This window comes from Ciconia boyciana, chromosome 4 (assembly GCF_034638445.1).
Source record: "Ciconia boyciana chromosome 4, ASM3463844v1, whole genome shotgun sequence".
NCBI lineage: Eukaryota > Metazoa > Chordata > Aves > Ciconiiformes > Ciconiidae > Ciconia > Ciconia boyciana.
Window position 1 is genome coordinate 2,180,125 of NC_132937.1, and position 15,533 is coordinate 2,195,657.

General features: G+C 42.9%; 1 protein-coding gene across 2 annotated transcripts in view; it reads left to right on the top strand.

Annotated features, from left to right (window-relative positions):
• Positions 1–15,533, top strand: part of LOC140651076 (CDC42 small effector protein 2-like) — a 106,882-nt gene that overhangs the window by 18,393 nt on the left and 72,956 nt on the right. Inside the window, exon 2 of one of the 2 annotated variants that reach the window (XM_072860142.1) lies at positions 4,278–4,382. The exons of the other annotated variant lie outside the window; for it this stretch is intronic. The gene's annotated coding sequence lies outside the window, so the exon portion shown is untranslated. The remainder of the gene's footprint in view (positions 1–4,277; positions 4,383–15,533) is intronic. 2 annotated transcript variants of the gene reach the window in all.

The window sequence follows — 15,533 nt, forward strand, 5'->3', positions numbered from 1 at the left end:
TCACTCGCTCCAGTAACTGACACCACAGGCCTGGGGCTCCTACACCCCTGGTCTGACTCCAGTTGCTGGCCCCATATCCACTCGAGCCGGTCCCCCCAGTAGCTGGCACATCCTTGCAGCACACACGCACATGGGATAGAGAGTGAGATTACACAGAGAGATAGTAAAGAAAGGATTTAATAAGAAGATATGAGAAGATAGGACAGGCTGTGGTGATCAGGTGCAGGACTCAGCCAGACAAGTGTACTTACCGGCCTTATTTTACACGTGACCGGTCCCTTTTATACCCCTTTCTTTCTATTTCTCCTTTTCCTCCCCAATCCCCCTTCCCCTGCACATTGCCTCATCAGTTTGCATAGTTCCATCCACTCCCGCCCAACATCCTGGACCCTCAGATTTGCATCCTTATCAGTTGCAAAGTCTTGGTTTGCATGCAGTTTCTTGATAGCCCATCAATGAGTGCGATTCACAAGGTTTGTTTCTTGTCTTTGTCTCCATTATGTTTGCCTGTTAGGTTTGTGTGTTCTGTATATTTTGTTTCTGGATTCCCCCTTTTCCTTAGTATCCCATTTGACAAGGTTCTCGATTAGATAATTTACTGAAATAAGCATTCCCACATACCCTTATCGATTAGTGTGACTGACCAGGTTTGGTTCTCGGCACTGCCTCCCCTTACCATTTGTCGGTCGTTTGTGTCTCTGTATGTTATTGTTTATGGCTTCCCCCTTTTTTTATTATCCCTTTTTGCATTGAAAAGGTTCTTGACCAGATACCCTTAAAGGAGCAGACACTCTCCTTCCACATACCCTTACACTGCGTAGCCTGCTTCTCAGAAATCTGGCAGGCTTTGAGGGAAGTTGGGTACTTGGCACTTATGTTTTGAGAAGCTTCTGTCATAAGGCTCCTAACTCCAAATGCCACAAGAGACTGGATCATAGATGGACACCTTCTTTGACTTGGAACGACCTACAGTAATTGCATGCAATTTTGTAAGGCCACAGGATTCCTTGTGCAACTGTTCATATGTAAATAGTCATGATTGAGTGGCTGGGATTGTTCAAATACTTTCTAGTGGGTGTGTGTGGGAATGCTCTATTCTCACTATGTGCGCTCTGAGAAAAAGATAATGAAACCATTTATGCCCCTCTCCAAAGACTTGTGTTTCAACAGGAGTTGGCCCTGCAGCTGTAACCCTAGCAACAAGGCCTTGGGGAAAAGAATCAAGGCAGCCTTCCAAAAGAGAGAATCTCTACATTTGGAATGAGCAAATGAAACTGGTAGCATGGTATTTAGAAATTAAAGGAAGTACAGAAGAACCTATGTATCTGGTTTTGTTCCTAGGTTTATTTTTGGAATTGTAACACTTGAACCGAAATTCCCATTTTAAAAATATTTTTAAAAATAAACAGGTAAATAAATGACTTAAGACTTGGCAGGGTCTTTATTGTTGTTACATTTAACTGTATCCTAATTTCTGGTATTGAACATAACACTGTAAGTATGTTCTCATAAAAAACAGTAAAAATCCTTAATTTTTTTTGCAACTTTACAGAGTCTTCACTTGAGAGTGCATGGTGCTGTTTGATACAGTACATAATTCATTGTCACCAGTTTAATAGGAATTCAGTTGGAACTGATTTTTGTGGTATGGATGCACATTTCAGTGCATTTCAGAAACAGTGGTTTGAGAAACTAATTTCTTGTAAAAATTCACAGGACTATTTGAAAGATTTGTATTAGTGCTTATGAAGGGGTTATACTTATTGTAATGAATGTTTTCTAGAGAAATTAACCATAAATGTTTCATTTGTAAGGTGTGGCAATCTGATCTATTTGCATGGGAAGTACTGAGTTGGGGGTAACACTACTGATGTGACTGCTGTGGAAAGTGATTCACCAACCACAGTTCTCACTGCATGTTTGGAAGAGAAGGGGTGTTTGTTTGAGAGAGACTGAAAAATGAATACCTTACACAAAATGATCTGTGACTGAGTAGCAGACAAAGAGGGCTTTGGGGAAGTAACTGCTTATCGTGTGTGAAAGGACAGCAGCGATATCTGGCCTTCACACTGAACCTGACATGAGCCATCACTCCTGCTTTCTTAGGAGAAACAGGGGAAATCAAATCCATATAGGAAGCAAGTATACCTTGCAAGTGAAGGTGTTGTTACTGTATCATGTTCATCTAGTTACTGAACTGAAGAAAAGTGACATGAAGAGATTGGTTATTTCAGTTCTGTTTTCTAGCATTTTGACAAATGCAGTACCCATTTTTTGGCAAGATATTTACCAAATTTCTTGGTTTTTCTTCTGCTCTCTTACCTCTTATATGCGGTCTCTAACATCTATGCTACAAGCTGATTGTAAGTCAGAGCCCATAGCAGCAGATCTTATGATTCCTGGATGTTCTTTGATTTGACTAATATGCTGACCTGGGACAACAAAGTCAGGAGCACATTCCATTCTGCAGGCTCAGCTTACAGATGCAATGATGTCCTGCACAGAAGCAGAGTGGAAAGCTGGAACAGCAACATCTTAAATTGTTTGAGCAAGATTTACTGGAGCTTGATTGTAGATGGGATGAGTTATTAATTTATTGGGGTTTTTTTTCTTTTTACCTCCTCCTTGGCTTGCTCTGTATTAAGCCTGTGCAATGAAAGAGGACTGAAGGTGGAGGTTGAGAAAAATGTGTTCCCCCACAAGGTGTATTTGTTGACTTGCTATTAAAGTGCAAAGGGGAAGTCTGACACCTTGAGTTTTAAACTACGTAATTGTCAGGTAGTATTTTTGTGAGGGGTAGGAAAAATAAGAGAACTCTTTTGGGCTGGGTTGAGATTTGAGTCTGAACTTAAATATTAGATTTAATAACTGTATCTTGCACTCTTTGCAAAAGTTGCTAGTGAAAGCAAAGTTATGAATTTAAAGCGCTTGAAACCCCCTTTAACAGCACTTTCTTTTAATTGAGAAAGAACAACCCTGATGAAAAAACATGTTAAAGAACAACTATGACACTGATCTAAATGCATGTTTCTTACACCTTAATCTTAACTTTTAGGTAAAAATTGATATCCCAGGCAGAGGAATTTGTTTGTGGTTTTTTTTGTTGTTTTGTGGGGTTTTTTTTCTCTCTCTCTGTGTGATTCCCCCCTCCTTGAATCTGCTGACAAAGAAATCCCATGTATATTTGGAAACAAGCAGTTGTGTGGCATTAGATGATCTCATTTAAAATAGGAAAACATTGCATAGTAAACTGAATTGTCACATTACAACTGTTTGACAATTTAGTCAAAGTAGTTGCTGCTCACTTTTCATTGGAGTTGATTTAAGTCAGTTTTACAGGCAGCCTTGATTGTACCCTCCAGCAAAACCCTAGTGACTCATCTCCAGACCTTTCATTGGAAAGGATTATACAAATGAAATATTATGATGTTATTAAATTATTTACAAAAAACAGAAATAAGAGAAATGTGAAGGTAGCACAGACTTTTTTTTTTTTTTGAGCAGAGAGGATTTAACTGAATTTTACAGCCTAAATTTTCAGTAATTATGGAATTTCCCAGCAGTTCTGTAGTATGCAGAAAGGCTCACCAGAAATTTGTAAAGGTCAGCATGAAGACATTTGCTAAATCTATATAGTTGAAATCGGTTACAATCTTGTCTTTAAATGTGGCTGCAAAATTCTAGGAGCTCAAGGTAACTGGGGAGAGGGGTAAAAGTGTCCATAGGACCCGAGGAAACAGTGCATCTTCTCTCAAAGTTCAAAAATGTGCAGTTTTATGTCTTTTATAAAATCAGAATGCTAGTTTGGGCTGTCTTTATCTTTCTGAAACCTTTGTCTGTTTCTTAGTCATTTGCCACAGGAAACTGTTTCTAAGAGGAAATGAGGCTGTTGTGCTGCTTATTGCTTAGGGTCTCCAAATCGCTGTGATCCCTGCAAATGACAAAGTCCCGCTGTGTTTAAATGAGACCTCTACTGTGTTTAAATGAGACCATGCTTATGTTTTAAAGTGAAATATGTACCAGGATGATCCTTCTGAATAGCTAATATATGTTTATCTTGTGGTCTAGGGAATTAAGTACTTGCCAAAACAAATAACTCTGATAACTAAGTTTACCTGTCAGAAGAATAGAATAAAACACTAGGCCATGGAGAACGGCTTAGGTGATGTTGGCAAAGCGATTTGCCAAGCTTAAACTGGGAAGCATCTGATGTTAAATTCATCATGATCTATGCCTTGTAATTAATTTTACTGTGTTGTCTGTGGCTTGTTCTGCAGTCTTCATCAGTGTAGTTTACAAAAGTCTTGGAGGAACTTGAAGATACTTCCTGATGTAAAATGCTGCAATGGTTGCTGCTGCCATTTTCCTTATAGCTTCATTGTGTAAGTAACAAAAAGATTGCTTGTTGTGCTGGCTGTCTAGAAAACTTCTGTAGCTGATCTTGAAAAAGAAACTTGCATTTCTTTGTTTCAAGTAAACAAATGGTTTTGAGTGATGTGAGAAACACTTGAGTCTTCATGCAAACACTTGAGTCTTCATGCTTATATTTATAGAGAATCTTGTTTGGTGTGGCAGCAGCATTCTTTTCATATTGAGGAAACATAAGTATTGCATTTCACATATCTGTGTTATTCAGGACCATTTAAGTTTATCAACAGAAGTACTGTAAGTCTAATGATTGTTTTGGCATGAGAAATACCATGCTCACAGCATTGTTTATTTTTCAGGTTTCCTTAGGTTTTTGGCTGCCTGCCTTTAGGGCAGAAGGTTGAAGAGGTGGAGAGAAGCAGCCAGTATTTTGATGTGTGTGTTTTGGTTCTGTTTCCCTTCCTTACCTGTTTGCAACTAGATAGATAACTTACTAAAATAGTGTATGAGAGATTGCTTGGAGATAATATGCCTGATCTGTACCACACTTGTTGACTTCTTGTGATATTTCTTTGGGGATTAGTAATTGGGATCATAGCAATACATTAGTGTGTTGCCAGAGGTGCCAAGTACCTTGCCAATTTTGTACTGAAGTTTGTAAAGGTGTTGATAGCCAGCTTGCAGTCATTCTGGTTACACCAGCTTCAGTTTCTCCCAATAATGACAATTTATTTGGTAGGGTTTCAATATCAAATTAATTAAATATTCCTGTTCCTGTACCAATTCTACCCAACAAAGTTTGGATGATATATCTTTTAGTTCTATGTCCTATTGGTCTATGATTTTGTAGCCACCAATCATAGAGAGGGTCACTATAAACAACAAAATGGTGTTTATGGAAAAATTGCTGTATATTATTGTGTTGTTCTCATTGTTTACAGTTAGAGTGTAATTCTTATGAGCCACTAACATATGATTAGTTGTCTTACATGTCTGTAGTACCCATTTCATTTTATTGTTAAAACCATTTGCAGTTTCCCATCCAGTGTTATTACATATAGTTAAATTCAGATTAACTTTAGATCTTACAGTTAGTGTAACATTATTACCTGCTGTCGTGGTTTAGCTCCAGCCAGCAACTAAGCACCACACAGCTGCTCGCTCACTCCCCCCACAGTGGGATGGGGGAGAGAATCATAAGAGCAAAAGTAAGAAAACTCATGGGTTGAGATAAAGACAGTTTAATAAGTAAAGCAAAAGCCGTGCACACAAGCAAAGCAAAACAAGGAATTCATTCACTACTTCCCATGGGCAGGCAGGTGTTCAGCCATCTCCAGGAAAGCAGGGCTCCCTCACGCATAATGGTTACTTGGGAAGACAAATGCCCTAACTCCGAATGTCCCCCCCTTCCTTCTTCTTCCCCAGCTTTATATACTGAACATGATGTCATATGGTATGGAATAGCCCTTTGGTCAGTTTGGATCAACTATCCTGGCTGTGTCCCCTCCCAGCTTCTTGTGCACCTGGCAGAGCAGGGGAAGCTGAAAAGTCCTTGACTAGTGCAGCAACAACTAAAACATCAGTGTGTTATCAACACTGTTTTCAGCACAAATCCAAAACATAGCCCCATACTAGCTACTATAAAGAAAATGAACTCTATCCCAGCCAAAACCAGCACACCTGCTATCAGTCCTTGGCCTTGTGCTAATACAGATGGTATTCCTCCTGTAACTGTGGTTTCAAAGATGGCTTGTGACTGATGTTCAACACCTGAGTTGTTCCATGGGCAACATGAAAAGGCAGATCCTGTTAGATACAGGTTTAGGGTGTATGTTCCCCTTATTGGTGTTCCCACGGTGATAAGGTAACATCACATTTTCCTGTAAGAGAACACACCTAGGTCTCGGACATAATCCAAGCCTCAGTTATGGTTAACTTGCTCCTCTTAGTGTCTACAGCATGCCATACTCCTTTTCCTTTCTATAACAACAGAGTCACCCAGATCCATCCCTGAGTTGGGTGTTTAATCACAACCTCATCTCCAGGACTTAGATAGGGTTTCACCTCTGTTTTAACGAATTTGTGCAGCCATTGACGTGAATAACATGAATGACATGAATCTATGGGCCTTCCCATGGGGGTTTGTTGCTTATTTAGCTGACTTACAACTTCTCATTCTGAGTGCCATCACACGGCATGTAGAGGATATCCAAGGGATCAAGCCCAGCCAGCATGGGTTTAGGAAAGGCAGGTCCTGCTTGACCAACCTGATCTCCTTCTACGACAAGGCGACCTGCCTAATGGATGAGGGGAAGGCTGTGGATGTTGTCTATCTAGACTTCAGTAAAGCCTTTGACGTGGTTTCCCACAGCATTCTCCTGGAGAAACTGGCTGCTCATGGCTTGGACGGGTGTACTCTTCGCTGGGTAAAGAACTGGCTGGATGGCCGGGCCCAAAGAGTGGTGGTGAATGGAGTTTACTCCAGTTGGCGGCTGGTCACAAGTGGTGTCCCCCAGGGCTCAGTATTGGGGCCAGTCCTGTTTAATATCTTTATCAATGAGCTGGATGAAGGGATCGAGTGCACCCTCAGTAAGTTTGCAGATGACACCAAGTTGTGTGGGAGTGTTGATCTGCTTGAGGGTAGGAAGGCTCTACAGAGGGACCTGGACAGGCTGGATCGATGGGCCGAGGTCAATTGTATGAGGTTCAACAAGGCTAAGTGCAAGGTCCTGCACTTGGGCCACAGCAACCCCATGCAATGCTACAGGCTTGGGGAAGAGTGGCTGGAAAGCTGCCTGGCAGAAAAGGACCTGGGGGTGTTGGTTGACAGCTGGCTGAATATGAGCCAGCAGTGTGCCCAGGTGGCCAAGAAAGCCAATGGCATCCTGGCTTGTATCAGGAATAGTGTGGCCAGCAGGACTAGGGAAGTGATTGTGCCCCTGTACTCAGCACTGGTGAGGCTGCACCTCATATATTGTGTTCGGTTTTGGGCCCCTCACTACAAGAGAGACATTGAGGTGCTGGAGCGTGTCCAGAGAAGGGCAACGAAGCTGGTGAAGGGTCTAGAGCAGAAGTCTTATGAGGAGCGGCTGAGGGAACTGGGGTTGTTTAGCCTGGAGAAAAGGAGGCTGAGGGGAGACCTTATCACTCTCTACAACTACCTGAAAGGAGGTTGTAGCGAGGTGGGGGTCGGTCTCTTCTCCCAGGTAACAAGTGATAGGACAAGAGGAAATGCCCTCAAGTTGCGCCAGGGGAGGTTTAGACTGGATATTAGGAAATTTTACTTCACTGAAAGGGTTGTCAAGCATTAGAACAGGCTGCCCAGGGAAGTGGTTGAGTCACCATCCCTGGGGGTATTTAAAAGACGTTTGGATGAGGTGCTTAGGGACATGGTATAGTGGTGGTCTTGGTAGTGTTAGGTTTATGGTTGGACTCAATGATCTTAAAGGTCTTTTCCAACCTATACGATTCTGTGATTCTCACAAATGGGATCCCCACTTAGAAGCATTAATAGATTCACTCTTGTGTAGTTGTTTTAGTCCATTTCACCTTTCTACTGTCCCATTACTTTGAGGTTGATATGGTAGGTGGAAAGTCCATTGTACTCCATTTGAAGCACACCAAGTTTGCACTTCTTTATTTTAAAAATGTGATCCATTATCAATTTTTATTTCTCTGGGCAAGCAAACAACTGGTTTAAACCAGCAATGGTTGTTAGACCAATTGCAGCCTGGGTGGAGTGCATATTCCCTATACCACTAACTATTTGTACTCCTGTTTCCAGCCTTCAGGTGTTTGCTTTAAAGGATCAATACAATCTACTTGCCAGGTTTCCCAGAGTAGTTTACCTTCCCTGATGGTCAAGCATTGGAACAGGCTGCCCAGAGAGGTGGTGGAGTCACTATCCCTGGAGGAGTTCAAAAAACGTGTAGATGTGGCACTTCAGGACATGGTTTAGTAGGCATGGAGGTGTTGGGTTGATGGTTGGACTAGATGATCTTAAAGGTCTTTTCCAACCTTAATGATTCTATGATATTGACAAACTGTTGTCCTTTTGACGTGCACTGTACCATTGTTTGACAAAAATGGCAGGAGTCTACAATTTGTTTTGCCAGAGCTTTTGTCACAGGCCATCCTCTCCTTGCAGCCTGTTGAAACAAATCATAACTCCCAGTGTGTGTCCTAACCATTTCTGTAACCACTTACCTAGCCATTCTGAGGCAGAATTTTGTAATACATTTTTTTCTAGCCACATGATCAGCCATCTGATTCCACTTTGCCTCAGGGTTTTTATGTTTTTGGTGGGCAGATACATGCCCTATGGATATGCTCTTAGATTGAGCTATATCATAAATCTTTTTCCAGTGTGTTTTTCCCCATGTGTCTCTACCATTTACTTGCCAATTGTTTTTCACCCAATTTTCTAGCCACTGGGTGGCATCAGCCCACACAACATATGAGTCCGTATAGACACAAGTGGCTCCTTGCTCCAGGGCCATTTCCAAAGCTCTTGAGCTCTGCCAGTTGGGCAGAGCCATTGATTTCATCTGCGAAAGCTTTTCTGGTCTCTACCAATATAGCTGCAGCTTTACCTCTCTATAGTTTCCCCATTTGCTTGGTACTCCTGTCTGTGAACCAAACTCTTCTTGTCTCACTGTCCCAGGGTGAGGCATCAGTTATCAGGGAGGAGGGCAAATGGGAGTATTCAGTATGCATCCCAATTCGCTCTATACTCTCTGATAATTTTTTTTCTGTATTCATCCCATCACTTGTCACATACACTTGGTGATGTATAGACAAAACCCATCACTGCACAGTAGTTTTTTGTGCTACCCCTAAGGGTAATGGCTTACCAGCTAAAATTGCTTTTAAAAAAGGAATAGGCACATATCGCTTGATTTCCCTTTCTTGAGTCTGCTTTTTTCTTCAGCAAATCATAGAGGTCTCGCTAGATACTGAATCCAGGAATGTGTGACCTCCAAAACCCAAAAGTTCCTAATAAAGCTTGCAATTCTTTTTTATCAGAAGGTGCCGGAATGCTTTGTATCTCTTCTAATGTAGATTCTGATAGAGTTTTCTGTCCTCATATCCATCGGGAGCCTAAAAATGTAACCTCTTGACTTGGTCCTTGCCATTTTGAGTTGAGAATGCTAAGATTTAGTTCTTGTAAATGCTGGACAATAGCGTTCACACTTTGGCAAACCATTTCCTATTCTGGTCCTCTGATTAGAATATCATCTGTATATTCTAAAATTGTTACTTCAGGTGGGAGGATGACTGATTCTAGTTCTTTAGCTAACATGGCATGAGCAATTGTGGGGCTATGTTTAAAATCTTGAGGTAGATGATTAAAGGTACTCCAAGTAAAATCAAACTTTGGTTTGTCTTGCTCTTGTACTGGGATCATAAAGAACATATCTTTTATATCTAACAGTCCCATCCATGGAAAAGCACATTCATTTGTTGTATTAACTATATCTACTATGCTAGGAACAGCAGCTGTTAAAGGGCCAGTTACTTTATTCAAAGCCCTATAGTCATATTCTATGTCCCATCTGGTTTTTTAACAGGCCATACAGGGCTGTAATATTGTGAATGTGTTGGTTATTTTTTTTCTACAATACCCCCTTTCTCTAATTCTCTCTCAGTGCTTGTCAGGCCACACCTGGAGTACTGTGTCCAGTTTTAGTCCCCACAATTCAAAAAAGATGCAGACAGACTGGAGCGGGTCCCAAGGAGGGCCACAAAGATGATCAAAGGGCTGGAGGACCTGCCCTATGAGGAAAGACTGAAGGAGTTGGGTCTTTTCTCCCTTGGAGAAGAGAAGGCTCGGGGGGACCTCATCACAGTATTCCAGTACTTAAAGGGTGGCTACGAAGAGGACAGAAGCTCCTTCACAAGGAGCCACATGGAGAAGACAAGGGGCAATGGATAAAGCTTGCACTGGTAGAAGTTTCATCTTGATATAAGACTTTTTTTTACCGTGAGAGCAATCATCCACTGGAACAGCCTCCTCAGGGATGTGGTAGAGTCCCCATCGCTGGAGGTTTTCAAGATGCAATTGGACAGGGTGCTAGATAATCTCATCTAGGCTGCCTTTCCCACAAAAGGTTGGACCAGATGATGTTTCGAGGTCCCTTCCCACCTGGGCTATTCTATGATTCTATGATTCTAATTGTTTGACTAATTCTGTCACAGGTTTTATGGCATGAGCAGGTAGCTTATACTGAGGAATGTTAACTGGTTTACTATTAGGCAGGGGTGGGGCTATATGTAGCAGATGTATAGATTTAATCATATGGAGATTAGTTTTCCCTGTAACTGGAGGACTACTCTATTGGGTTTGCATGGCAAGGTTTTGGTAGCAGGGGGGCTGCAGGGGTGGCTTCTGTGGCAAGACACCAGAAGCTGCCCCCCATGTCAGACAGAGACAAGATGGACCCGCCACTGGCCAAAGCTGAGCCAATCAGCAAAGCTGGTGACGCCTCTGATAACATATTTAAGAAAGAGTAAAAAATGCTGCACAGCAGCTGTGAGAGAGAGGAGTGAGAAAATGTTAGAGAAACAACCCTGCAGACACCAAGGTCAGTGAAGAAAGAGGGGGAGGAGGTGCTCCAGGCGCCGGAGCAGAGATTCCCCTGCAGCCTGTGGTGAAGACCACGGTGAGGCAGGTTGTCCCCCTGCAGCCCATGGAGGTCCATGGTGGAGCAGATATCCACCCTGCAGCCATGGAGGACCCCACGCTGGAGCAGGTGGATGTGCCCTGAAAGAGGCTGTGACCCCGTGGAGAGCCTGTGCTGGAGCAGGCTCCTGGCAGGAACTGCAGCCCACAGAGAAGAGCCCATGCAGGAGCAGGGTTTCTGGCAGGACCTGTGGCCCATGGGGGACCCATGCTGGAGCAGTCCATTCCTGAAGGACTGCACCCCGTGGAAGGGACCCATGCTGGAGCAGTTCATGAAGAACTGCAGCCCATGGGAAGGACCCATGCTGGAGAAGGTCATGAAGGACTGTCTCCTGTGGGATGGACCCCACGCTGGAGCAGGGGAAGAGTGTGAAGAGGAAGGAGCGGCAGAGATGAAGTGTTATGAACTGACTGCAATCCCCATTCCACATTTACCCTTGCGCCGCTTGGGGAGGGGAGGAGGTAGAAGAGTTAGGAGTGAAGTTGAGCCTGGGAAAAAGGGAGGGGTGTGGGGAAGGTGTTTTAAGTTTTGTTTTTACTTCTCACTATCCTACTCTGTTATTAATTGGCAATAAATTAAATGAATCTTCCCCAAGTCAAGTCTGTTGTGCCTGTGACGGTAATTGTTGAGTGATCTCCCTGTCCTTATCTCGACCCATGAGCCTTTCGTAGTATTTTTCTCCCCCTGTCCAGTTGAGGAGGGGGAGTGATAGAGTGGCTTGCTGGGCACCTGGTGGCTAGCCAAGGTCGACCCACCACAACTACCATTTTCCCATTTACCCCAGTTGTCTATCCGAGATTTTCCTTTCAGAATATCCATTCTCAGAGTATTCATTCTCAAAATATTAATTTTGCCCAATAAGAAGGGCCATACGGTACATCTATTTCACAATATTAATTTATCCAGTACAACTGGATTAGTGTTAATTGCACCATTAACACCTACTACCGAAACTGCTTCGTTCTTTAAAGGAGCTTTGCCTTCATAGATAACTTGAAACTTGTGCTCCTATATCAGTCAAAAATGTTGTGGTATACTTATCATTTACAGCAACCAACATTTCCGGACCCTGGTTCCATGCAGCTGCCTTGGCAGCCGCGGCCCAAACAGTGGAGCCGAGCCAGCTCCCCTAGCATTTAAATCGCCTTGCTCCAAGTGTTGAGTGATACTCTCTAACTTCAGGGGTGGGCAGGGAGCTGGTGTGGGTCTTGAGATCTGCTCCTGGGCTTCTCCTACTAATTCTTTCAGCACTGCAGTCAGCAGACCTTGCAGTTTCTGCCTCATTAACCCTTTAGCTAAACATTTTTGCTAAACAGAACTATGTTCCTCTGATGCACTGTCTGGAGGGTTTTTGCCTTTATTTTTGTTTGGAATTGAGGGTGGGGGGTGTTGTGGCTGGGCTTAACTGCCTGTATGTTCCTAACCTTTACCTTGGAGCCTGATGTTTCATATAAGGGTAAAGCAGACAGCATCTGCTGCAGAACCGTTTCCCATCGAGTAGCTGCATTTATTCCTGTCATTGTAGAAAGGGTGAGCAGTTTCAGTGCTGCAGCTGCTCACTTTAGGAGGATCCCCAGTCTTAGTAGTAAACCTTGAGCCTCATCCATGGTGAGGGTAACCTAATTTGCTCCTTCCCCCCGTATATGGGCCATCCATTCTAGGGGTGTTTCTCCAGGCTTAGAGGAAAATTTAGTTTGAAGATCAGTTAACTCCATGAAGGTAAAACTTCTCACAGTTGTTTGATGGGGTGCACCTGTTGTTTGCTCTACTTTTATCATGGGAGCAACCACTTTCACATTATTTTCTTCCCCCGGATCATCTGAATCATCATCGTGAGGAGGGTCAGGATCAAGCCAGATATCTCCTGGCCATTCACTGTCCTTGGTATATATAACAGCCATCTTTTTAACAGGGTCTATTTGAGTAGACTGTAGTGATCCCTACACGTGTGAGCATTGGCTCTGATCTGAGGCTGCAATTTTAATTCTAAGAACCTATTCTGATTTTCTATGTACATCATGTTTTATACATCGTATTATCTTTTATAATTGTTTCTTTCTCTCTCTCTAGAATGTTATACTTACATGTCTCCTCCTCTAACTTCTCCACTACTGCATGCAAGCAACTTCCTAACAACCAGCACAAGCCTGCTTTCCCCTTTCCTTTCTTCAAATGATTAGAACCTTTCCATTTTTCAAATTCATTCTAAATATCTCTGGGATCAGTGCAATGTTGTTCTACCTATGAAAAATCTCAGATAGGATTTCTCCATCCCTCTTTTTCAAATTTATTGCCTAACTTTTTCCAGCCTTTGTTAGCACTCATAATGATTTATACCCTCTAAATGGTAGCGGTCCCATCTGCAGCCAGTCTTATCACTACACTTCCTTACTCACAGCACGTGTTGCCTCTCTTAGGCTCTTATTCATGGCTGTAATGCTAAATCAGAAATCCCGTTATTGCTGAATTGTTAGTAAATAACATTCACCCTCAGGAATATCCTGTCTGTGACACCAATTAGTGTCAGAGTCCAATACTCTCTGACCAGGTTCTTTTAGTTATTCCACATGAGGAGGGTTTAATATTTAATATCAAATTTACTTATCTATTTGGTGTTACATGGGATTTTGATTTAGTAGAGTAATACAGCAATATACTGAAATCACAACACAAGCATAATTTACCAATTGCAATATACAGTTTAATCACAATACAAACATGATTCCCGTTACCGGTCTGTATGTGCTCATTGTCATGATGATGGGCATCCTCAGCCACTGGGGAGGAATACATGGGTTGAAGCCAGCTCAAGCCCGTTGCTCTCTTCAAAGCTCATTTTGTTGATTGCTCAGTTTTTATACTTTATGTTGAGCTGAGCCATGTATACACTTCTCCCTCATGCTAATCTGTCTAGCTCAGGAAGATATTACTCTCTACTCAGGGAAGGCTGATTATACAACCTGATGACCATATGGTACAGCCATATATCTAAACAAAGGTTACCCACTGCAGGGATGTGCCGATTGGTCACATTTTCTTGTAAATAATCTAATTTCTTCCCGTCCCCTTCCCTCCTTTCCCAACTAATTCTCCTGAACTAGGTATTTGTACTATTCATTCAGTGTGGATAAGCAAATACTGTAGGGCAACATGACAGCAAAATTGAAATGCTAACAATGTGAAAACATATGTAACTTCATTACTGTATTAGCTTACAGTGATAAGATTTTATTTCTCGCTGCTAACATCTGCTGTAAGTAAATACTACGTTGGTCATTTGAGAATGCAATATTGAGTGAGTCTTTTCTTCCTCACCATATGTGCATGGAGGAGAGAAGTATAGATATTCTTGAGGAAGGGATGAGAAAGCAAGAGGTAGATAGGGGCAGTGTCTGAAGACTAAGCCAGGCTAGCATAGAGACCTGGACAATGCAGGGGCAAGAGTAGGAAGCATGGCCTCCCCTCTCAACAAAATGCTTAGGAATGGGAGCTCTTTAGCAAGAAGAGCAGTGCTGTTGTCTTATTAGTTGTGGTGGGTTGACCTTGGCCAGCTGCCAGACACCCACCCAGCTGCTCTCTTACTCCCCCTCCTCAGCAGGACAGGGGGTTGAAAATAAGATGACAAAGCTCATGGATTGAGATAAAGACAGAGAGATCACTTACCAGTTACCGTCACGGGAAAAACCATCCTCGACTTAGGGAAAATTTTAGTTAGCTATTAATTTATTTTATTGCCACTTAAAATAGATTTGGATAGTGAGAAACAAAGACAAATTAATACAACACCTTCCCCCCCACCCCATTTTTCCCAGGCTCAACTTCACTCCGTCATTCCCAACTCCTCTACTCCTCCCTCTGCCTGAGAGCGGCATGGGGGGGGGAATGTGAGTTTGCAGTCAGTATATAACAGTTTCTCTCTGCTGCTTCTTTCTCCTCACACTTTTCCCCTGTTCCAGCGTGTGTCCTCTCCACAGGCTGCAGTCCTTCAGGAGTATCTGCCCCAGCGTAGGTTCTCCACAGGCCACAATTCCTTCAGGAAATATCCACCTACTCCAGCATGGTCTCTTCCACGGGCTGCAGGGGAATATCTGCTCCGATGCCTAGAGCACCTCCTCCTCCTCCTTCTTCTTTTCTGACCTTGGTATCTGTTTTTTCTCACACTTTTTTTTTTCCTCACTGTCTCTGCAGAGTTTTGCCCTTTCTTAAATATGTTTTCACAGAGGTGCCAATAGCTTGGCTGATTGGCTCAGCTTTGGCCTGGGGTAGGTCTGTTGCAGAGCCGACTGGAACTTGCTCTGTCTGGCACAGGGCAGCCCCTTACCTCTTCTCACAGAGGTCACCCCTGCACCTCCCCTGCTACCAAAACCTTGCCACAGACATCCAATACGTTAGTGCTGGTTGTCCTGGTTTCGGCTGGGATAGAGTTAATTTTCTTCCTAGTAGCTGGTATAGTGCGGTGCTTTGGATTTTAGTATGAGAATG